The sequence below is a fragment of the Haemaphysalis longicornis genome, unplaced genomic scaffold (assembly GCF_048455015.1).
Source record: "Haemaphysalis longicornis isolate Haplotype H1 unplaced genomic scaffold, Haemaphysalis longicornis Haplotype H1 scaffold_11, whole genome shotgun sequence".
Classification (NCBI taxonomy): domain Eukaryota; kingdom Metazoa; phylum Arthropoda; class Arachnida; order Ixodida; family Ixodidae; genus Haemaphysalis; species Haemaphysalis longicornis.
This window is the reverse complement of record NW_027526214.1, coordinates 5,085,909-5,111,520: the sequence shown is the minus strand read 5'-3', so window position 1 is coordinate 5,111,520 and position 25,612 is coordinate 5,085,909. Positions and strand designations below refer to the sequence as shown.

Genomic DNA, 25,612 nt, shown 5'->3' with positions numbered 1-25,612 from the left:
AGCCTTTCACGAAATGATCAATCCGCATTCGTTATCCAAACTCTAAGAGACGTCCCCAAAATCAGTGCTAGCGGTGCAACTGTGCTAGATTTATTGTTCCGCAATGACCCCGACCTTTTATCGCGTGTGCTCAACATTCCTTGTATTACAAATCCTCACTTTGTTATGGTTAACATAACATACACTGTCAACAACCACCGGTATACCGAGCAACGAAAGGTGTTTTCTTATGGGTTACTACAGCTCGCTCTCGGGGGCTCTAGATGCATTGTTTTCTAAATTCCAGGTGCATAGTTTTTTATTGGCATAAACGAACTGCGATATTTGTTTAAGACTGTTGTATTCGTTCGTTTTGTACCGGCCAGCAAAACCAGCTGCGCGCGCACCTTTTCTTTTTGGCTCTGTGCGCCTTCATTCTCCCTCTCTCCCCCCTGCCTTTCCCTCTCTTGATGCCAACGCATATATTCACGCTTCTGACAATAAACGCTGTCGTTGACTGCCCGACCATCGTCCATGCTCCTTCGCTGCGCCCGCCTGTGTTACTACAGTGTCGACGAGTCCGGAAACCGCCCATGCTGCCCTAAAAGTTGAAGCCGACGGCCTGCCACAACAATTACCGACGACCATGACCAGCCTCCAGCTCCCGGTCTTCGACAACACCAGAGATAAGTGGAAAGCGTACCTTATTCGGGCTGAAGCGTATTTTGAAGCAAATGCTATTACTGACTCCAAAAGGCAGAGAGCACGTCTGGTGGCAGCACTCAACACGCAGACTGTGCAAGTGCTAGCGGGGCTAATTGCACCTCGGACGCCGAATTCCCTTACGCCGAAGCGGTCGCAGCCTTAAATGACTACTACGATCCTAAGCCTTGAGAGATAGCAGAAAGCTGCAAGTTTTTCACCCGGTGCCAACAAGAAGCAGACTCGGTGCACGTGTTCCTAGTCGAAATACGGCGCATAGCAGACAATTGCAACTTTGGAAGTGCGCTAGACCGGATGTTGAGGGACCGGATTGTTTGCGGCGTACGCTCAAATAACTTGCGCAAGCAGTTACTGGCAAAGAAAGATTTAACCCTCGAGGAGGCTGAAACAATGGCCATTGAAGCCGAGGCAACCGACAGCAATACGAATAATACGAGTGCAGAACCGGCCACTGTGCTAAAAAAATTCCCCCGCATTTCCCCGAGGGGGAGAATGTGAAAGTGCGAATGCACGGTTGTCGGCCCGCTTGCGGCGCTTGCGCTCGGCCCCCGCAGCCCACCGCCTCGCCGCCTTCTCTTCCATCTCTTCCATCGGGTTTGTAGTATCACGTGTACACCACGCAGTTATCAAGCCGCTATAACGCCGCTGAGTCGCCAACGCACGCCGCTGACGACGTAGTTTGAGTGCGTTAAAGATATAAGGCGCGTTCTGACACCGATATCAGCGTCGCGTCCGTAGCTTATTCGGTAGAGCGTCGGGCTGCGGCCCGCAAAGTCCTCGGATCGAAACCTGGCGCCGGATGCTGTTTCTTTCTTAAATATAGAGGAGCACTGCGGACGCCGCCGACGCCGCCGCCGCCGCCGCCGGCGGTGGATGGTTTGGGGTCGCTTATAAAGAGCATTCGCTCTTAAAATGCGAGCTCATCATCGCTGACCCTCTCGAGGTAACCGTACACGAGGCGCGTCGAATGACTGCGGCCGATGTGGAAGCACGAAGCACGACGAAAACACCTGCCGCTGGGCATACGCACGCTGCTATCGCTGTGGGCGATGCGGTCATTTGGCAAAGAAGTGCTGCAGTGCTGCAAATGATGCAAAGGTTGGAAGGCGGGCAGCGAGTGTAAAGGCACTGACAGTTGAAAGCGCGTCTAGCAACGACGACATGAATAGCGCACACGTTTGGACGTTGATTTCGGGAAGAAAAAACGGTTTGGAACCACCCATACGCCGCACGTTTCGATGGGGCGACGTAGAACTGGCCATGGAAGTCGATACTGGTTCTTCGGTCTGTGTCGTATCGCGCCAAGTGTATGATCGACATCACGCACAGTGGCCGCGCCTACAACCACCACGAATCAAGCTGTCGTGTTACGCGGGACAGCTTCCGGTGTTGGGTGAACTCGAACTTCCAGTGAGGTATAAAATGTATCTGTTACTTGTCCGTTGATCGTGCTTGACTGTGCAGCACCCAGCCTATGTGGCGGCAATCTCATTGCTTTGCTTGACAAAATGGGCGTTCCGATTGGAGACCTGACTGCGCCGGACACTACAACAAGTGCCGAGCCAAGCGAACATATGCTGAATCGACTGCTCGGCGAGTTCGAGGATGATGTTTTCTCAACAGAACTTGGAATAATCAAAGGTCCACCAGCCAGCCTGAAACTCAAAGAGACGGTGACACCGAAATTCTGTAAGCCCAGATCTCTTCCTTACGCCCTCCGCGATAAGGTTTCTCGTGAAAATGATCGGCTGGTGTCACTTGGGGTTCTATCGCCCGTGCAACATGCAGAATGGGCTACGCCTATCGTGGTAGCTTTGAAAAAGTACGGAAGCGTGAGGATATGCGGCGACTTTAAGGTCACCCTTAACCCGGCATGTGAGTTGGAGCACTACCCTCTTCCGGTTATAGAGGACATGTTCGCAAGCTTAAACGGAGGTGAATATTTCAGCATCTTGGATTTAAAGGATGCATACAATCAAGTGCCCCTTGACGAAGCGACCAGCAGGCTGTGTGTCGTTAACACGCACCATTGCCTTTTCTGGTATAACAGACTTCCGTTTGGAATAGCTTCCGCACCGGCTATTTTTCAAAGAAAGATGGATGCAGTACTCGGCGGGCTGCCGGGTGTGCAAGCCCACCTTGATGACGTGTTAGTGTCAGAAGGCAAGAGTGAGTGATAACGGAGAGCAGCTCAACAGAATGCTTGAGCGGTTCCGAGAGCACGGTGTTAAACTTAGGATTGACAAATGCAAGTTTCGACAGCCTTCCGTCACTTACCTTGGCCATCGTATAGTTGGGCAAGGCCTCCAGCCCATTGAAAAGAACGTAGACGCCGTCATGCAAGCCCCGCTCCCACGTAACGTTAGCGAATTGCGCTCGTTCCTTGGCATGCTAACGTTCTACGCCCGTTTCCTGCCCAATATGTCGACTGTGCTCAGCCCCTTGTATCAGCTTATGAAAAAACGAGCCCGTTGGGAATGGCGGAAACCGCAGCAGTCAGCGTTCCAGATAGCGAAAGAACTTTTGAAGAATGCGCAACTTCTCGTTCATTTATATCCCAACAAGGAACTTAAGCTAGAATGTGACGCTTCCCCGTATGGCGTGGGTGCTGTTCTGTTTCATTCGGTGGGAAATGAGCACAGACCAATTGCGTTTCCTTCCAGAACGTTAATAAAAGCGGAGCGAAACTACTCTCAACTGGAGCGAGAAGCATTGGCACTGATTTTTGGCGTTTCTCTTTTCTGTGACTACCTCCTAGGTCGGCAATTCACCCTGGTAACCGACCATCAGCCACTGCTGGTACTGCTCAAGCCTGACCGCCAAACGCCGCCGATGGCCGCAGCGCGCATTCAACGATGGGCACTGTTCCAGGGAGGCTGCCAGTACAAGCTACAGTACGTTCCGGGGAAACAACTACTGACAGCAGATGCCCTCAGCCGACGACCAGCCCCGACGGCAGCGTAACCGGTAGTTGAGGGGGACCCTCCCGAGTATGTACTGTCGTTGGAAGCCCTTGACGAAGGTATAGTGACGACACACGAGTTGCAGGAGCTCACTGCCAAGAACACGTTGCTAGCCCGTGTCACAGAATACATTTTGCATTGCTGGCCTTGAACCACAAGTGGAATGGCGCCCGACTTATGCCGTTTTTTGATCGCAAAATGGAGCCGTCGATGGCTCACCGGTTAATCTACTGGGGCAACAGAGTCGTCATACCGCGGAAGGCGCAGGAAAGGATGTTGCAGCTTCGACATAAAACACACCAGGGCTCCTCGTCAATGAAACCGGTGGCGCGGTTACGGTTTTGGTGGCCGGGGATGGACAGAGAGATTCAAGAATTGTCGGCGCAGTGTGTAAGCTGTGTAGAAAACCTGCCCATGCCTGCGGCAGCACCACCGGTAAGTTGCCGAAAACGGCCGAGAGGTGGTCTCGGACCCACATCGATTATGCGTTCCCGTTAGCCGGCAAGATGATACTTGTGGTGTTAGATGCTCACACGAAGTGTATTGAAGCAGTACCAACGAGGCATGCGAACACAGCAGGTACCATTCGCTGCTTAAGAAGTATGTTTTGTCGGTTCGGTGTGCCAGGCACAATCGTGTCCGATAATGGCGCGCAATTCACGAGTCAGGAGTTCGCCACGTTTGTAGCAAGAAACAATATTGTGCACCTGCGTACAGCGCCTTTCCATTCTCAGTCAAACGGAGCAGCGGAAACAGCAGTGCGAACCTATAAAGACGGCTTGCTGAAAATGCAAGATGGCCCAATGGAAGATAACTTCATGCGCCTGTTATTCAATTACAGGAGGACCCCGCAAAAGGAAGGAAAGTCACCCTCCGAAATGCTTCTCGGCTACCAGCTCCGTTCCCGTCTTGACACATGCCTGCCCCCCAAGGATGAGAACTTGTCGCCGGGCGCTGACGAATGGACCATCTCACTAGGCAGCAGCGTCTACGTGCGGCACTACGGTGTCGGCAAAAGATGGACGCCTGGACGTGTAAAATCTGCTTCGGGGGCGAGAATGATAGCCGTGCAAACGCCAATGGGGGTAGTGCAGCGTCATATCGACCAAGTCCGGCGCCGTCGCGAATCGACGCCGGAGTCTGCATCTGCGGGGGCGACTGAAGGCGCGGAGACTGAAGGGGAACCTGACAGCGTGACTACTCCTGTCCTGTCTCCGGCGTTGCAACGTATGCCCAGGCGGAAGGAGCAAGAGCGAAGCCCAGCGCTACCGGCAGCGGATGGTCGCAGTGGGTTTCCCACACCAGCTGCTACGGAACCTCCAGTCGTCACGGCCGAACACCCTCCTGAGGCAGTCCCACATCAGCCCACGCTGAGGCGATCGACAAGAGTTAGGAACCCAGTACAACGGTTCCACTTTTAAGAGGAAAGAAATGTTGTATTCGTTCGTTTTGTACCGGCCAGCAAAACCAGCTGCGCGCGCACCTTTTCTTTTTGGCCCTGTGCGCGTTAATTCTCCCTCTCTCCCCTCTCCCTTACCCTCTCTTGATGCCAACGCATATAATCACGCTTCTGACAATAAACGCTGTCGTTGACTGCCCGACCATCGTCCATGCTGTTGCGCTGCGCACGCCTGTGTTACCACAAAGACTAATATGTCCCTGCCACAAACTTTCTTTCCTTTAAACATTATCTCAGCCAAGCGCCGCACTTATCAACACTGGCTCAGCAGTGAGTGATCAGTAACATTGATAAGCAAAAGGAATCGGCTTTTTGAAAGTAGTGTAATTTGCCCCAGCCCGAGCTGCGACCTAAAATAAAAAAAATGCTAGCAAAGTAGTAAAAAAAAAATGCGCACAGTGCATGAAACGCATCTGGGCTGTCTGGGCGAAAAACTCAAAACCAACCATGAAGTGATGTGAAAATATATAAAATGCAAAAATAAATGTAAAGGTGGTATTCCAGACGTTATGGATGGGGGATTAACTACGCAGGTCATTCAAAGCGCAAACCCTTAAGCTTTAACGTGTACTCCGAATTAGTGTTTAACTGGTATACGCAAATTCAGGGCATAGTAATATTGAAAAACGCGCTCGTGTCTCTCCTAGAAAAAATGCATGTGCATTCAGCTTCTGGACCCGACAGCGTATAAAACTTTATCTTAAAGCCATGGGCAGTGTCCATAGCCCCCCTTTAAACCCTCATTTAAAAAAATATTTTCGACAGCTAGTTCTCCCGACTTACTGGTAGAATGCAAATTTAAATCCGATAAATGACGTGGCTACAAAACGTTGTTCTATAACTACAGGCCTATCTCGCTGACAAACGTTTTCTGTAAAATACGCGAGCTAATATTTTAAACAAACCTAATGACTAATCTAAAAAGCAATATTTATTTTTCCCCAATGCAACAAGGTTTTATGGCGGGATTCTCGTGCCACACGACGGTAATTGAATTTGGACATAGCCTCGTAACTTACATTAACGCAGGCACTCAGGCTGATCTTATATTTATAGATTTTCGCGATGCTTTTGATTCCGTTCCACATTCCTTGTTACGGTGCAAGCCATATGATCTCAACATGCGGAGTGAACTGCTGGAGTGGCTGGATGCCTATCGTTCCGAGAGAAAAGTGTGTTGCGCTGCAAGCCGCCAGTGCTACAAGTATTTCTGTGCTTTCCGGTGTTCCACAGATATTCATTTTAGGCCTACGTCTTTGTTATAATATATTAAGGGCCTTGTTAACTGCACTTTATTTTGTACTAGATTGTACGCTGATGACTGCTACATCTACAGTAGTATAACCAACTTAGCAGACGCTGAGTGGTTGCAACATGATCAAAACTCTGTTTTCTCGTGGGACTAGTTGTGGGGGATGAGGCTCTTATTTTATCAAATGTAATCTGGAAAGGTTCACTAAGAAAGAGCACCGACTGCTTGCTGGCTACTAAAGGCGGATCATGATCGCCAGTAGCCACTGAGTTTAAATACCTGTCCATCTTTTTTCTCAAGTAACCTATCCTGCAAAGATAGTGTTCGTAATTTGACCATAAAAACAAGCCGAGTTCTTCAATTCTTATGACGCAATTTTCGGTGATCTCCAGCTAAGGCCAAGGATAATTTGTATGTTGCAAACGTGCGTCTTCTTTGTAATGTAGTTGCAGTGTAGAGGACCGCTCCACAAAGACAAGTGTTGATACATTGGAAAGAATAGAGGCTCACGCCGCGCACTTCGTCACAGGCGAACGCGATTTTTCTAAGCGATCAGCTGACATTTCCAAAAGATTCGGAAGGCCTATACTAGCAGATAGACGCGAATGCCTAAGACGTGCGTTGCTCTGTATTATACTCCACTGGAAAACTGGGATCAACCAGGAAACGTACTTAAAACAACCGACGTACCTGTCCCCTCGCACCGATAATTGTTTGAAGAATCGCGACTATACCTCCAGGATTTAGTCGTTTCAGCAGGCTTTCTTTCCCAAAACACTACATGACTGAAATGTTTTATTGGATAAAATTGCATGCGTTCCCAAACATTGTTTTTAGAGCGTTTGCAAAATTATGTGTTTACAGTTTACTTAATATCCCACCGTTGTGTTTGCTGGGCCTGTACATTGTTACGTTCCCAAGGAGATTGTCCTCCGTATGTGCATTTTCTTTCTCTTTATCTTCATTTGTTGAAGCGATGTTTTCAGACATTACATCCTTTGCTCAGCTGCTTTGATGCATAATTATTGTTTAAAGAAACCCAAACTGGTAGTAGTGGTTTTCGAGGTCCTCCGGCTGCAAAGCCGTCGAGAGAGAGCGTAGAGAGAATGTCTGATGAGAATGAGGGCTTTATTCGAAGTTGTTGCGGGTGCAGCGCGAGCGCGTGCCCCCACTTCTTTGTCACATAAAAGTGGCGATGATGCAGTGTCGTCTGCTACAGCGTAGAAGAGGAAGAAGTTCCAACACTCTCCTCCGCCGAAAGAGGACGCAGGTGCACTACATTTGAGTGGTTTTTGCAGCGCGGGTTTACTTCTTGCTTGAGTGAATATGGGTTGACTGAAAACTTCGGCCCACGATGAATCGCCGAATGCCGTGTCTTTTTTCTGGGCGAGTGGTAACAAGCACTCTTGCGAACTTTCGTCAAGATGTCTGGTACTCCCCCAAAGAAGACCTATACGTGGGCGTGCTTGATCAGGAGAGATGTTCCGTTTTTTGTTCATTCCTTTTTCTTTGTGATTTTGAGTGGTTGCGTCATACCTTCTCACAAGCTTGACACCTATCTCTAATTTTTCTGTTGAGCTGGGGATCGGCGTCGTCTCAATAGCAAGGGTATTTCCTGGATCAAAACTTCTTTTTCACGGGAAGACAATCTCTTCGCTCTCGTTCTTCTCTTCGATGGCCTTTTTTACTCGTGTCATAGCCAGTTTGCTGGTTTGCGAGCTTTGCTTGTCCTTGCATTTGGCGCCTATGCCTCCAACTTGCGACGAACAGTTCAGAGCTTTCGACAACTCGTTTTTCACCGTCGCTCTAAGCACAGTAACGCTTGCACAGTGAGTTCGGTTGCCTGTTAATGACATTCGTCCATGAACCGTCCAGACTAGAAATGTTTCCACTTCGTGGTCACTGATTGTACATTGCCGGTTACTAGACTCCAGTAGTGGTCCGCACCCATAACAATCCATGTTTTTATATCGCAAAGTTTCTGTGCGCTGATGGCCTTTGCGTCCAAATGCATTTCTCTCATCATCGTCATGATTTGGTCATACGGTATGGGAATATGGTCGTTGCATATCGCCTCAATTTCAAGTAATTCAATCTGCACGGGCGTTTCTGTATTTTCTACAACTCATGAGCAGGCGTACTTTTCGAAAGGTTTGCAGCAGTTTTTGTCCTCCCAAAAGACCAACAGTCAAGGTCTCCTTCTCTACGAATTCAGAGCCAAATCGTTTGGACGCATCTGCAGTTATAAAACTCCGTTGGCTTCCGCCGTCGAAATGAATTCGGTGGCATCCCGAGGATGCAGAGCCCGTGACTGTTGCTGTCAAAGTTTGCAAGTGACCGTGGGGCCCGTTTGCCAAGTCAAAAGGCTCACAGGTGTAGAGGCCACGTTGCTGCTGCTCGAGGCGTCTGCCGTGCACATAGTGCTTGCATGCATTCAAGCACACTTGCCGCCCCGCAGTCTACCTCGGCAGTCCTTCGAGAAGTGGCCTTTCTTAAGACATCGCGAGCATTGACCTTCTTTGATGGGCAGATGTTTTTTTTTTCGAGTGAGGTTCCACTTATCGAAGTCGCAGACGTCTGAACGATTCAAAGTAGGCGACCGCGATCACGTTACTTGCTTTATGCGTTTCTCCGAGAAACGCAGCCGCAGCGCCCTTATTTAAATGATGATACGCCTCGGTGAAATGTGTGACCAAATGTGTGAGATTGTTTTTGCCTAAAGCGCGCAATACTTCTTGCGACATAGACAGCACGATCGAGAAGCAATCTTTGGTCACTCTCTACGGTAGCGTCGACGCAACGAGCACCATTTTTACAGTAGACGGTGATCATCAAGCTTGTGTGGGGTGGATAAGTGAAATGCTCATCCGCGATCCTGACGGCTGCACGGTGTTCGAGGTTTGATTCTGCGTCATGGAGTTATCGGGGGAATACCATAGCGTCTTTGTCTGCAGATTGATTATGGCACCGTTTTCGTCAAGAAGGACACTCCAAGAATTACGTCACGGGACCAGTTAGGCAAAATGACGAACGCAGCAGGGTCGTCGTGGCATCAATGGGGACTCTCAATGTGCACGTTCCTCCTGGAGTTACAAGGCCGCCACCTGCTGGGCGTATGTGCGAGCCGTCCTAGGTGGTGGTAACTTCCCTTATCTTCCATGCGAATTTTCAGCTCATTACGGAGTACGCGTCTCCCGTATTTATGAGGGCGGCTACATCAAAACCGTCGTTTACACCTGGATGTCGGACACCACTTTCCTCGTGTTCCGGGTGCGTCCGGGCGTCGTATCTCGGCCTGTGCGTCTTTATTGTTGGGCGCTATGCATCGTCATTGTAATCTTCTCAGCGGCGGGATCGGTGATGTAGGGTATGCATCGCACCATGTGGCTGCCCTCATGTTCAGGAGTCACGTCCGTGTTAGATCGGGTCATCGCGCTGAGGCAACGTCAGGAATCACCGTGTTAGGTGCGTCATTGGGGCGTTTCGTTTTTCAGGCGTTCTGCTTCTTCACCTCCAAAAGTTGCTGCCTTTAGTTACAGCCGCGTTAGGTGGGGGACCTTCTATGTAAGAAGTGAGCATTGCTACGGCGGTTCGGCGACTGGTAAGGGTGTCGCGACAGCGAACGGTTGAAACGGGCTTGGCCCGCCTGGTTCGAGATAGATATTCGTCGATCTGAGAGGTCGCTGGCCAAGGATTGGGCGAGGTGCGTCGACAGAGAAACCCCGCAGTCCTAGTCTCTTATATGGGCGCCGACGATATATATGGTCGGCCTGTCCCCAATGGTACCGCAGAGGACGAATATCAGACGTTCGCCATACGTCCGTCTTCCTCGGCGTCTTGTGTTGACTACACCTGGTCGGGCGGGGGACTGCGGGCGCCGGTTGGAGCTTGGGGGAAATGTGTGATACATAATACTTTTACTGCACGTACAATACAAGATTACATGTATACAGACAACGCTTTAAAAACTTCAAAAAATTACCCGCACCTCCCCGAGGGGGATTGTGAGGATGCAGAGCATAACGGACTGACTGGCGCTGTTTGAAGGTGCGCCAGACAGTTCGTTAGCAGATTCGTTGGCGTCCATTTTCAGCGCATCGAGACGGCGCTGCGCATATCAACCGAAGAAGCAACTGACCCAGCGGCGCACGCACGGGGTATATAAAGCAACTGACGTCGAGAGGAGGATGAGAGAGAGCCGCGCAGGCGCGCTTATCACACAGCTTGCGGATGAGACACGGAGGGAAAGCGCGCCAGCGCACAGACGACGTGGAGAGGAGAAGGGAAGTGGAGGGTACGAGCGCGCGGTAGCAGCTGACGTGGAGAGGAGGAGGAGAGAGACGCGCATGCGCTATCACACAGCTGGTGGGTGAAGACGCGGGAGGGAGAAGCGCGTGTCGGGCGCACAGACGGCGCGGGCAGAGGAGAAGGGGAGAGAAGGGGTACGAGCACGCGTTAACGCACAGCTGGCGTGAAGAGGAGCGGTGCGGACGGACGCACTTTCGACGCATGACAGACCCCCGCTATAAGATGCTCTGCATCTAAAAACCTTTGTGTTGAGTTCGGCTAGGTGCGCGTAGGAACTAAGCTAGGCGCGCTAAGGCCATACTACTATGGCAATACTACCGTTACAAAGCAGGCCTACATTGTGCGCACGTGTTTGGCATGTCGGTTAGCGCTCGTCATTAACTAAACAAGCAACAAAAAAGTAAACCCACAATGCGGGGAACAAAAAGACACAAGGCCTACATTTTACCCTGGTCAACAACAACGACAACAACAATAAAAATCTCAAGTACGAAAGCTGTAAGCGATATAAGAAACCCTGTAGGAGGAGGCATACATCTTATCCCTAGGCGTGGCTATGGGTACCCGCGAGTTCAGCAACGGAAAGTCACTGCAAAGTCGAGTCGGCCTCGCCAGGAAGCCGCTTACGTTTTTTCTGGGCTTCGAAGGGCAGAGCCTGGTCCGCCTTGCTACCCGCATCGACGAGGCGTACTCGATCACGTAGAAGAGGCGCTGGTCGTACCCCCGCGGGCCTACCGAGAAACTTCCCCAAAAACAGTTGCACCTCTGACCCTTTCTAGTGTCTTGCGTGCTGATTAATATCGAGTCGACCACCCCTAGCTCCCGCTCGCACCCCTCTAAATAAACTTCACCCGATCGCCCGACTGTCCTGAAGATTTGCACTTCCGACGTCACCATCGGTTCTTTTATGGGCCCCCGCCAAAACGCCGCACTGGCGAGTGCAGGGCTCCTCTCCGATTGTTGATTGATTGATTGTAGGGTTTAACGTGCCGAGGCAACGCAGGCGATGAGGCGCGCCGTAGTGGAGGGCTCCGGATTAATTTTGACCACCTGGGGATCTTTAACGTGCGCCGAAATCTCGTACACACGGGCGTTTTTGCTTTTCGCCTCCATCAGAAAAGCGGCCGCCGCGGCCGGGAATCGAACCCGCGACTTCGTGCTCAGCAGCGCAACGCCTCTCCGATTGTGATGCTCGCCTTCCCGGAATGGCAGATGCCCCGCAGCTGGACCATACCTGTTCCCCTGGCGCACTGATGTCGCTACCCTCGCTATCGGAACAACCGGGAGCGAGCCGAATTGCCGCGACCCCACCACCTGCCCACTTCAGAGCAGTGACCGCAAAATGCCGAAGAAAAGAACACTAGAAAAGGAGACGGGTAAGTCAGGTGCCGTAATGCCACCAAAAATGGCTATGCCCCGGAGAGGAAGTCGGCATGTCGGCCGCCCGAAAGAAAAACATTGGGGGACTCTCCGTTCGTTTGTGACACTGACTCGATCCGTTCTCTTCAGCTCTTATGTTACACCAATCATCTTCTGTTCCATTGCGCGCTGGATCGTCCTCAATTTAGGTTGAACTCTTTAGGTGAGCCTCCAAGTTTCTTCTCCGTAGGTGAGTACTAGATAGATGCAACTGTCATACACTTTCCACTTCACAGACCATGGTATGCGGCCATTCATTATCTGAGAATACCTGCCAGTTGCTCTTCACCCCATTCTTCTCCTAATTATTGGTGCCTCATGGTTGAGATCCGGGGTCACTACTTGGCCTAAGCAGATATACTGATTCAACACTTTGAGTGCCTCACCACCTCTATAAAAACCTATGTACTCCCCGAGGGTATTAAGCGAAGTAATGAGTAATGTTTTCTGCATGACTATTTTCAGTTCAGGGAATCTATTTTGCAAGTCCAGTGTGGTAGTCATGCTTTGCAATTCGCCCTCGAGTGATTATCAAGCATACGTTAATAACAATTGTTATGTTACGGAGTTATTTTATATTACCATTTCTGGCCATCTGGTCCCAATTGATCGTTCTAGATTCCTCTTGTAAGCATGCTTTGAATAACCCTTAGCGAAAAGATGCCGTATTTTTAACGTATTTTGAATGCATTTAATACATATATTAACTTTGTATTTATTGTGCATTATTTTGTCCGCATTCCAACTGCATTTCCAATACATTTACAATGTATTTAAAATGTACCTCAGAAATACCTAGGCAGTGCATGAAAAATATGTATTTAATGCATTTTAAATGCATTAAAAATGCTCAGAAAATGTAATTTTAAATACGTGCAAAATGTATTAATAATGCATTTTAAATGCACAGAAAATACTGCTTCAAATATACTCAAAATGTGTTACTAGTGTATACTAAATAAAACCTAAATACCTTGAGAGATACCATGGCAATGCGTCTAAGGTGGAATTGTTAACGTTCAACTAGAAACTATCATACTGTGGTTTCAAAAAGTTTAATAGGCACTAGGCTAAAAATATGCCCCATTGTGAAAATGTAAACCCGCCATGCTCGGAATGCGGGCCAGCAAATGACTGAAAAGAACAGCATGTATGCGCACAAATTGGCAGTTTGAAAGTTGTTTATTGCACACCTCAGTCGAGTGGCCAATTTCGCCATTACTAAGTAGCAGGAATGAATGCCTTTCAGCCACCTCGGCAGCCAGCGCAGATGAAGCGTTGTGCATCAGAGTCTTCGTACTTCGGATTCTCCACGCGGGAAATTTCACCAGCACCTGCAGAGAAAAGAAAATGAGAAAATATTAGTGAAACACTTTATTAGAGGCAAATAAATGTCAAATCAATCAGGCCTTTTCTCTAGCCGTGCAAACGTCCCGCGCGAGCAAGGATTTTTTAGTTTCCCCTTCAGAGAAGAAAGATGATGATGATGATGAATAAACTTTATTGGAGACCAGGTCCTGATGTCCGGGATGCCTTGGGCTATGCTCCTTCAGAGAAAAAAAAAAAAACCGGCGTGAAAACAATGCCCCTTTGAAGGACGTAAGACAATTTATGTAATGGTAAGCATAGTTTATATTGCCATGCGGCATCGGATCTTCAATACCATTTTTAAGAAAGAATAGTTGCGGGGGAGAAGGGGCGGGAGGCTTATGTTTGGAAATTGTCTAGGGATAAAAATTAGCGAAAAATAGGAAAAAAAAAGACAACGTTACCAAACATGCAACGGCGTTCTTAGAGTTATGCTACTTCTCTTTCTTAGGCGCTTGAATTACTTGAAACGGTGGCAATTCTAGTTTTCCAACTAACTTGGACAAAACTGGTCTGTGACCTCACAGGAGGCTAATAAAATAAGATACGCAGTAATCTTATTAACTACAATTATTGTTAGGTGTTTCATATTTCGGCGTCACCTTCTTCGGAGATTACGTTCTAAAAAAATAGTGCGCAGCAAAACAATTTAAAAATGCATGGGCAGGATTGCAGTAGAAAGCTTACATAAATGTCATTAGATTGGCGTGTGCACTCAGCAATGCTTTTACAGGAACGGCAAAGTAAGGTTATTTCGAAAAACAAGAAAAATTTCACGCTGTTTTTTAAATAACAAGCTCTTATATCGTAGGCACCTAACCGAAGCGATTAAAACAAGCAACGCCAGAAAACGTGTATTTGTGCTTGCACACACATATAATTTTTTTGCTCTCCGCCGCACATCACCGGCAGGTAATTTTATACTTTTTGCTATACACAGAAAACGCCATTATTTGATTAGGGAGCAACGCGGAAAATAATTGTGAATGCTCGCATCTTTAACATACAAAAAAAAAGATAAACACCTGTTAGCTTCAGGGAACATCAAGTAAAAATAGTTGCTTCATAAATACTCGTGACACCTAAAAAAAACTGGCTTAACTCCCTTTAAAAACTCCCTTTAGACGCAAATGGGAAATTGCGGCTTCTAAACACACACAACCGCCAAGCTGCCCGTGCTGTTTTCGGGGCCTTTGGGCACATTTCTGAAATTCTCCGGTGGCGTGGTCCAGCGTTAGCAACTCGGGTTCCGCGTGTCTGTCACTCGACCACGAGCGGCCGAAGGGCCTCTCGGAACGCGCACACGTGTTCGTGAATGCGCTACGAAATGAATACAGCAAGGAGGGAAAACGTTGCAAGGAAACACAAAAGAGGAAGGGGCCAACGTCCTGAAGTTTCGCGAAGTTTTGGGGGAGCAATCCAAGGAACAAAAAGAGCCGAACCCGCCAAGGGGACCCGTTCCAGGAACCGAGGGGTCTCGCGCAGGGAATTCGTTGCCTCCCTCGAAGTCCCCCTCCCTACCCGCATTCCTCCTCCTTCCTTCCTTTGATGGTTCTTGTTTCTGGGTGGCGGTCGGAAACTGATTGTAACTTAGCGGCTACTCTCATACAGTTTGTCTTAGATGGAGAAATAATTTGTAGTCCCTAGGCATGAAGCACCTTCGCTACTGCCACATGCACCAAAGATTACGTGGGTCGCTTTTAACACTTTTGGTCACTTCGAAACAGACGGCATAAACTCTTTCATGGCTTTAGTTGACAGAATGGCGACATGCGACAGACAAAAATCGCGAAGGCTGCTCGGATTCTCTCCGTATGGCCCGGCCACGCGCATTAGTCGGATACATGTATGCCACAAACTGGGTTTCTTCCCCGTACGGCGGCTGCTGTGAACATGCGCCGCTGTGAGCGGCTTCTGCGAACAGAAAACAAAAGAAAGCTGCGTCCCTGGAAACACTTCGTAAATTTCTCAAGCGCGTAAACATGGACGGCGGACTTTCTGTGAACAGGCTGTGCTAAAAACGTTCCTGGCTGTTATGTGTTTAATGCAAGTGTTAGTCCTCAATGAGTGCTCGATCTACATGGAAACTCGTAGCAACAGTCCCCCGTCCACTCAGCAGGGCCCGAGCTAAAAATTAGGCGCAAAAAGGAAAGCACTCAAATCCATTTTTTTACGTCTTCTTGATGTCGTTGATTTGTGAGTACATTCCCTTGCACGGCGTAGTTACGGTAGGAAATCTTGCTCGCAGGTGGAGGTAAGCTTAACAACCACGTGCAGATTTTATAAAGGGCATTAGCACTCTTCGATTGCAAGCAAACATACGTCCATTAATTGTAGTGCGACACAGTACGCGCAAATAGCCGGTATATCGTGCTTACCTTGGCTAGACGGCTAGCGCCGCTGCAACGCGCCGTCCAAGCAGAGACTGCGTCCACCCGACGACCGCGCGTTGAGGAGTCCGAAACAGGACAGGCAAAAGAAACGCAGCGAAGGCAGACAAAACGTGAAGGAGGGGTACGCCGCTCAAATCGCGCTGCAGGTGCCGGGCACCGAGGAGGAGGTAGTGAGCGGCAGTGAGAGGCGCCGAGCTGCTCGCCCTCGCAAGCATAGCCAGGGTTGTCCATCTAAGGCGAATATTTTTCAGAAAAAGAAAATTTTCAAAGCCTCCACAGCGATACCGTCGTAACAACGCTGGCAAAGTGCAAGCGTTTTCGTACATATATATACACGTTGAATTCGATGTTCTTTTTTGCCGATTGCGTTGGAACACCGCCGCTTACATATTGGTACGCCGAGTTTCTCTCTAATACGCAGAGTTATGTCTGCTTTAGACAGCGCAGTAAATGAAAGTATCTCCCTCAGTTTCTTTTAATATACGTAAACATCGAGAAGAAATTCTCAGTACGTTTATTCATTTGAGATGTGTTTTATCCGGCACTTCAGATATGCTTTACGTGAATCTTACAATTCAGCAACTGAAGCAGCGCCTGTAGTGTACTCGAAATGTATTTAGTAAAGCTTTATGAATACATTTAAAATGCATTTTCTATAAGTAATTTTCATGCATTGAGAGTGTATTTCTACCATGTTCGTTCGACAAACGTAAAATGCATTTGAAATGTATTTCGAATATATTCGGAGTATATTTCCATGCTTCAGCACACTTTTAAAGTATACTCAGAGTGCTGCTCTAAATGTAGTTAGGTAAGCGTATTTTTATAATATTTACAGTGTATTTACACCATGATCGTTTGGCGGGAACAAATACATTTTCAATATATTCTGAATGCCTTAAGCGCACATTCGTGAGGTTCAGTGCATTTTTAATCCATTTGGAGGGTACTTAAAAGCACTGTATTTTTCCCGTATTTTTTAAAATGTATTTTCAATATTTACTAAAAATTGAGAAAATGCAATTTTTAATGCACTTAAAATACATTTACAAATACAAATCATATTTGAAGTGCACTTCAAGCATACTCGTACGTATTTCAAACGTATTACTTTTCGCTAAGGGAACATTGGAGATATTGTGGCTTCTTGTCTGACGCCCTTTCTTATAGATATTTTACTGCTCTCCTTGGCAGCAGTAATTGGCAGCAACATTGGCAGCGGTGATGCCCAAAAGGACAGCACCCTATGTCCTTCCTTTCTTTAATTTTTTAAGCTTGATCGCTGCTATCAGCATACTCTACAAGCATCCGCAAATCATCGTAATCAACACCATGACTTTCCTACGCTGCCTCATCTGGCGACCGGCAAGGGCCCGGAGTCTGCGCAGAAGGAGCGCGAGCGGCGCCACCAGTCACTTGGAGTGCTCCAAAGGACGAGCCATTCTTGGGTACGGTCTATTGGCAGTGTTGACGGCGAAACAGACAGCACCTTAAGTGCTTCATTTGCTGCATGTTTTTAGGCTGATTGCATTGTAGTCGTATTGGGACGGCGTAAACTGTGTGTTTGGGGAGGCAAGTGTTATTGCTGTTCAGTGTTTTGTTGCGGTGCTACCTTATGTTAGTAGGTGTGAATCAAGTGATTATTGACTTGATTCAGCTGCGACAAGAAATAAAAGCCGCACGAAAAGCTGTTGAACAAGACATGCGGGCAGACATAACTTTTCAAACTTACTTTCATGAGGAATCGCAAGACATAGATTACCGGAACTCTGTCTTTGAGCATATCAGGACCGAGTTTGCTGCGACCAAGTGTGTAAACAAGGCTCGAAAGAAACACAACAGTGCGCTACGCCATGAGCTTTACGGCATGCAAAAGCGTCTTGCCAATGCCGACTCTCGTCTGCAGCACTCGGAGCAGTGCTCAAGCCGAAATAACCTATAAATAAAAAGAGTATAATAAAAAAGGGCGAGAATGTGAAAGAAATTGTGTGAAATTTGGAGAGCTTGCTCATGAGCCCATCCAAGCTGAATACTGTAAAACGTGTCATCGAGTACCCGCGAGAAACAAGCCCGGTTGCATTGTCGTACACTTGATTGGTAGCAGGAGCGAGATTCTCTTACTTGAAAAAGCACACGCCGCGGTTGCCCTTGGTTATGACGTTCTGCCACTGAACATGAGGTCGCGGGTTTGATTCGCGGCCTCAGCCGCCGCTTTACTGATTGATGCGAAAAGCAAAAACGCCCGTGTGTACGAGATTTCGGCGCACACCAAACATCTTGAGGTGGTGAAAATAATCCGGAGCCCTCTTCTACGGCACGCGTCATCGCCTGCGCTTCTTTCGTTCATCGCCATTAGGACCCTCGCCCAGAACCCTCCGAAGAGAAGGTTGTCGATTGTCTCGACACCAGCTCACACTTCACTCTGCGGTGATGTCTTTGCTCATGAGAATGCTCGATGTGTAACCAGCCGAGCGCCGCCAGAAAGTTGGCTAGAGACAGCGATCCCCGTAACTTCATACCAGGAGGAGACCCAATTCTACACGCTCAACAGACTTATGCTACCCGCTGGCCACCCCTGCCTAAGCAAGGCAGAGGAGTGCTCCTGGCGTCTCCTCGAAACCAACACTTTCCTCCACCCGACCATACTCCGCTTATTCTGGCCAACAATATTCTACTCACATTGCAAATTCTGCAACGCGCCCTGCACACTGTGTCACATGGTTTGGGAGTGCCAGCTTAACCCTCACTTTCCCCGTTATCTATTCCCTCGATTGAGCAGTTGGAGGAAGTTCTGGCCGGCTCTAGCCTCGATGAGCAGCTTCGGCTGATCCACCCGGCCGAGGCGGCTTTATGCTCCAACGGGTTCCTGAACTCAGGAAACCCGCCGCTTGACTCCTCTCATTAAATAAAGTTCATTCTCTCTCTCGCTGTCTCTGGAAGTTAAACCTCACAATATTTCAATTGTTGAAAAAGCGAAAGAAAAAATTGCGGCTAATAAACACTGATTTCAGCTTCATTTCTTTCTCTCCCGCTTTTGTTAACGTTTACCCCTGTCAAGCTCTTAAACATCTACACGGAATGACTATCGCAAAGAAGCACAAAGGTAGATGGAAATACGTCTGGAGCCATAACGGAAAGACCTACGCAAAAACCACAACGACTCCGAGGTTGTTTTGATTCGATAAGAGAAAGACGTACTAAATATATGCTAAGAGCGCCTGTTTTATGACGGCACCCGAGTTTAACCCCCACTGGAGCAGAACAAGAAAAATAATGCTGCATTTGATTGGGACATCCAGATTGTTCTCATGCTCCTAGAAAATAAAATATACCTAAACGGCTCATGTTTTTTAACTGAATTGATTGCACCAAAACCTCTTAGTATATGCCCAAAAAATGACTAGGTTAACAGTACCCTTGGTTACCGAACCGATAGGTCATCAGACACATTGTTTACGTCGAGGACAGGATATTTAAGGTTCTTATCCAAAGCGCCAACCTTCCACGCATGCTTCTTTTGGCGCCCGTTCTGACACGTGTAAAGCGCGAAGCATCCACGTGTTATCCTAAATGCGTCAGCGTGCTGACTAATGCTTGGCTGCAGTTGCCATTGTCGTTCACGCCTGCGAGCCAAAATTACAGTTGCAAATTTTATTGCCACCGTTCTTTATTCGTTGTTTATTGATGCCTCTCGGTCTAATTAGAGTTGCCACAGTCGAAGCGCTGTGGCCAAACGCACTCCCTCAAACGATGTAACTCGGCTCATTTCAATTTAACATCAGGCAGAAGCAAGCGTGACGACGTTGAATTTTTTTAGTCATGCGGAGAAGGGTTTTGACGTCATCACGTCTACGGAAACGTGGTACCGGTGCAAGTAAGATGCATTTACATTATCTGGTTATGGCTCGCGCATTATGAATTGACAAGATATGTGGAGAGGTGGACTGTCTACTATGGTTGTAAACGTCTGCCTTTTGAAGCTCTTGCCTTTCGGTGTCGTCAGTGTGTGTTTTGTGTTTGCTTTCGCCCGCCAGGTGGTAATTCTTGTCGCTTCTTGTCATTTGTGAAGGTTTTTAAAATTTTGTAATTACCAATCACTAAAATTTGTTTTAGTTGCCAGTTTCAACACCATCTATCTTGATAAGAGCAGAGCCAAAACAGAGTTTTAAAGCTTCTTTAGTGTTCAGTCTTGTCGTAATGTAATTACATTGCCTACGAGGCTTAAGAAAATCTGAAACGCTCCGAACTTATTAAAAACCAATTGGGCTTGTAGCCCTCCAAACTCTGGTGGGATCACCCAATAAGTGATCATCCTCCAATATTTTGGTTAGTGAACCGTGCGCGAATATCAAGCAAGGGCAACAAGAATATTCCCATTATTGCGCAAACACGTTCACGTTGTAAAAATTTGTAAATGTCAGATCGAATGTTGATTGATTGATTGAAGGGTTGAACGCGCCGACGCAACGCAGGCGATGTGGTGCGCCGTAGTGGAAGGCTGTGGAATATTTTGACCGCCTGGTGTTCCCTAAAGTGCGGCAAAACCTCGGACAAACTGGCCTTTTTTTTCACCTCTGTCAAAAAGCGGCCGCCGCGGCCGCGAATCAAATGTTTTATGAGATGATGCACTGAACTAAAAGAATGTGGCAATTGTGATCCCCGTTAGAGCTCTGGCGCTATCAGGGATTTCTCTCCACTGCACTAGTTGCACCTAAAGACACGAGGGAGGGCGCACAGCAGCGCTCATCTAAGCCCCACCGCTTGCCCCGCCCGCCGGGCTGTCGGCTCTAACCAAAGGCAACCGGAAGCTACCAAGTCCAGGGGCCGTGTCTGCAGGACACCCCCCGAACATCTGATGAGGAAAAGGACGTCGGACCGTTCCTGCCTGCATCGCAGCGCATAGAACGGGCTGCGCGTCCAAACAAAAAAAAAACAGCCAAAGGGCACAATCCCCGATACACGAAACATAAACGGAAACACATGTCCCAGTAGCTCCTAAATGTAAATATTTAAAAGAGAAAATATCACTCAGTTGAACTGCAGAGGCCTCCTTAAAAGTATTGATGATGTCTACGAAATATTGCTTTCCAATCAGCCAAGTGTGATGTGTCTACAAGAAACACCTTTATACACACAAATCTCTAATCGGTACATGGTATTTAGAGAGGACAGGGATGGTGCTGGTACATCTTGAGGTCGTGTGGCCATCATTGGCCGATAATCATTGGCATGTCACCCTATCTAAGTACAGACTGTGCTTGAGGATATTGCCATTACAACCATAGTTTTCAATAGGGTAATCACAGTGCGCTCCATCTACATCTCTCGGGATTTCTGTTTCAATCTCCGATTTAAAGGGCATTGTAGATTTGTTTCAAGCACCTTTCATTCTAATAGGCGACCTCAATGCACACAACACACTTTGGGGTTCTCTCCACACGAATGCCCGAGGTCGCCAAATAAAAAAATTTCTAACATCTTCAAGAGCCTGCCTATTTAACTAAAATAAGCCTACATACGATACTCCAGGAGGTAACACTTATTCAAACCGTGACTTGGCTAATGGCTCTGCTGTACTCTTTCCGTCGCTTCAGTGAGATTTTGGCCGTAACTCATATGGCAGCGATCACTTCTTTATCTCACTAACATACATAAAGACGTTAACAGTTCATCTTCCCAAAGCAAGTTTATAGAAGGAAGAGCAAACTGGAACACATTCACAGAGACATCTCGACTACACTACGCCTACCCAACACACTTACCTGTAGCGAAGGCAATCCACCTCGTCACAGCGACCATTCTCGCCGCCGCCGAAATGACTATTCCCCAGGCTCCATGGCCCTGCACTACCCGAGAAGGCCCTAGTGGAGTGACGACTACAGGCGTGCTCGGGAGGTCCAGAACAAGGCTTGCGGCATCCTCCGTAGGTACCCCACAAGTTTTAACCATATTGCTTTCAAAACAGCAAAGGCATTAGGTAAGCGTGTGCGCCGTGAGGCAATAAGGAAGAGCTGGTGTGCCTTTTTCACACCCATAAATTCATACACAGACACCCAGAAGGTATGGTCCCGAATACAAAAACTAAAGAGACAACAAACACACGGCCTGTATCTGGTTAGCACGACAGCGAACACACTTGAAGGTAAGGCTAATACACTTGCACAACACTCCCAACACGTGTTTAGTTCTGCGCACTACACAAACACTTTTATGCAACACAAAACATATGCCGAAAAGAAGCCTATACGTCACAAGAGCAAGTCAAAGTCTGCATGCAACTATGAATATACACTCCATGAGCTAAAGATTGCGCTTTGCACTTGCACGCCCTTAGCTCCAGGTGCAGACTCCATACTCCATACTTAGCACCATACTCCATACTCTATGATTCAACACCTATACGGAGGCACTCTTGAGATATTCCCACACCTATACAATCATATATGGCTTTCGGGGCACCTTCCGAGGTCTTGGAGGGAGGCCATAATTGTGGCTTTTCTGAAGAAGGGAAGGACCCTCCTTCTCCCGAAAGCTATAGACCCATAGCCCTGACAAGCTTTCCGCGCAAGCTTTTTGAAAAGATGATTACCTTAAGGCTCGTGTACATTCTTGTGTACACTGCCCCTCTCGAGACCTGCTAGGCAGGCTTCCGGTCAGGGTGGTCCAGAAATGATCAGCTTGTTGTGTTAGAATCCCAATTTAAAGTTGCATTTTACACAAACAGTACTGCATGAACCTATTTTTGACGTCGGAAAAGCGAATGATCCGGCACGGCGTTATGGCATTCTTGCAGACTTAACATCCTGTGGTGTAACAAGAAACATATCGAACACTTGATAGTTACTTGTCTAAACGAACACTTGATGTCAGAGTCGGGTCGGCACTGTCCAGCGTTGCCATTCAAGAAAAGGGCATGCCTCAAGGCCGAGTTTTGAGCTGCACGCTATTTACAGTGAGATGAATTCGCTTCGTAAAGCATTGCATCCATCGATCTCTTGTTTAGTGTATGTTGATTATGTACAAGTATCTTTGAAATCTTTCAACATATCCATATGTGAACGTCAAGTCCAGCTTGAGGTAAAGAAACTTTTTCGCTGGGCAGACTAAAATGGTTTCAAACTTATTCTGGCGAGAAATACCTCTGTCGTATTATAAACGAGACGCGGAGTAAGGTCCGATTTTGAAACAAATCTTAATGGTGACCCAATTCTCGTTACGAAGGAACACAAGTTTTGGGGTGGGTTGATGGACGAAAAACTTCATCTCTCATTCATCGCTCACATGGAAGAACTCAAACAAAAATGTCTATAAACAATATATATTCCGAAAGTCCTACCTCACCAATCAACGGCGCAGATAATCAACTCCTGCGGCGCCTTTATGCCGCTGTGGTAGGGTCCGGCTTAGATTGCGCAAGAGTTGTCTACGGGTCGGCCACAAAAACAGCACTAAAAATGCTCGATCCAGTGCTGCACTTGGGGCTTAGCCTCTCGTGTGGTGCTTTCCGAAAAGCCCAGTTCAATGCCGGTATGTGGACTATGTGGACTAAGACAAATGGTGCCTGGAGTACCATCGAACCTATATTGATATTCTATATTCTTGTAACGTACCATAAATCGACAACCACCTTTTTAAACCCACTTTTATGGATACATCCACATGAGAGCTGTTTTGACATCACCCACTTGTTTCTGTTCCTTTCCCCAAGAGACTGACGGAGGAGGCGCATTTACGTAGTGTGCCCTTTTTAAACATCTTCAAATCTTTTTGCGTTGGCTTTATAGCAGCATCGCACCTTCCAACTGTGTCGTTTGATTTGTCTTTCATTCTACCTGATAAAAATAGGGCACCGAGAATCGCGATTCTGTACCCCTTCTGTCACTTCAGGGAAGTGCTGGTGCAGAGAACTTTACAGCGACGCCTCCACAACTGCATCCGCCGTGTCATGTGCTTCGCCCGGGCCAAATTTTAAAGCTTCTGACTCCATTATGTGCCCTATAGCATCTACACAGCTGAGGCGTATGGAATCTTTCTTGCTGTGAATCACATTGTAAAATCATAATCCAAACCCGTCAGTTACACTTATTTACTAAGTGTTGTACGAGCGCTACCTTCTGGAAAGAAATCCAAAACTTTTATCAATCCAGTTCTTAGCACAATATGTCGGCATATGGCGCCAATATTGAAGTGACTGTTTGTCGCATCCCAGGCTACTCCGGGTTGGCCGGAAATGATACCGCAGATGAAATGGCCGCTGCTCCACTCACAAACAGAGTGCACTTAACAACGGTACCCTACACCGACATCAAACCGCGCGTAAAACGACAACTACGTAGAACATAACAAAACATTAGAGTGAATAGACAAACAACAAACTGCACATTGTACAACCACACTTCGGACGATACACAACCGGTTCTCACAACCGACACACAGAGTTGGCGTTGGAAAGGGTATGGATAGACCACACACATGTAACACACCCGCCTCTGCTTACTGAATCACTAAGACCCATGTGCAGCGGGTATGGTGAGTGCCCATCCGTAATCCACATACTCATTCAATTCACGGCACTTCACATAACACGCCGCCAACGCTTCACAAAACTATACCCACAACATATTCCACAACACCCGTAGGACTTCTTAGGAGACGAGCCCATGTTTTCAATCAATCGTGTTTTCGAATTTCTAACGGACGCAAAATTTTTCCATCCCATTTTTACATGCATCTTTACAACCTGGCCCCGCACACGTCTTTATTACAATGTGTTTTACTTGGTTGATTTTTACTGACAAGATTTACTTTTAGTTTTATGTCGTTCTCAACAAATAACGTTTGTTTGGTGCTCTTTGCCTTTACTTGGTCTTGCGCGAATAAAATCTTAACATTATCATCATCATGTAAACAGCCCTCTGATGCGTAGTTGCGAAGGCATGCTCGAATGGTTACCGAAAGCGCTCGCGCTTTATTCAAATAATATTTTTTGTGTAAGTTTTTGTTTCAAAAACAATGTCATAAAACATGCTCGCATTTCCACCGCAAAGAAAGAAATTTGATGCGAACTTTCTCTTCTTGTGGCGTGAAAGCTACTTCTGTGATCAGCACGCCAGAACTGCTACTTCAGATAGGCATCTTAACATGTTTTGGGAATCCCAAATAACATATTTACTGGATCTACCTTCAGTTAGCTTCATTCGCCGACTACGATAGTGCTGAGGAGGTTCCGGGTTCGGGAGGTTCCGGTTTGGAATCGCTACACGCCTCGCAAACAATTTCTTTTAAGTCAGTAAAGAAAACTGCTTTTTTACACTTTTAGCTAAGGTCGGTAATGATACTACACAAAATATTAATTTTTGGGTCGGCCCGCGTGTTACTAGCCAGTATCAATATATACATTTTGTAATGTGCGTGATGACACAGCTGTGGATTATGACGTGAGTGCTTGAGCGTCTAGCCATAGTACATAATGTGTGAGATGGTCGTATAAAAATCAGTGGTTCGCACAGCGTCGTCTTGTCTTTTTTCCTTCATGTCTCTGTTTAGTAGGGCGGTGCTGAAGGTGCCTTATCATTTTGACAAGTAGGCCTAGACAGAAGTGCACATGGGCACGTTAGATATAATGGGCAGCCGTCGTTATTAAAAAAATGGCTGCCAAAAGCACTCGCCTACGCAAGCCACTGTATTTAAACAACAAGGAAAGCTTTCCGATCTCTAAAAAAGGGTACCACGCAAAAAATAAGCAACA

At 47.4% G+C, this 25,612-nt stretch overlaps 2 pseudogenes across 1 annotated transcript; both read left to right on the top strand.

Annotated features, from left to right (window-relative positions):
* Positions 1 to 504: 504 nt before the first annotated feature.
* On the top strand, positions 505 to 1,200 carry LOC144160983 (uncharacterized; annotated as a pseudogene).
* Positions 1,201 to 1,614: 414 nt separating this feature from the next.
* On the top strand, positions 1,615 to 5,242 carry LOC144160816 (uncharacterized; annotated as a pseudogene). The gene is made up of 2 exons (XR_013320397.1): positions 1,615 to 2,391; positions 3,461 to 5,242. The product of XR_013320397.1 is annotated as an uncharacterized LOC144160816 (transcript).
* Positions 5,243 to 25,612: the final 20,370 nt, after the last annotated feature.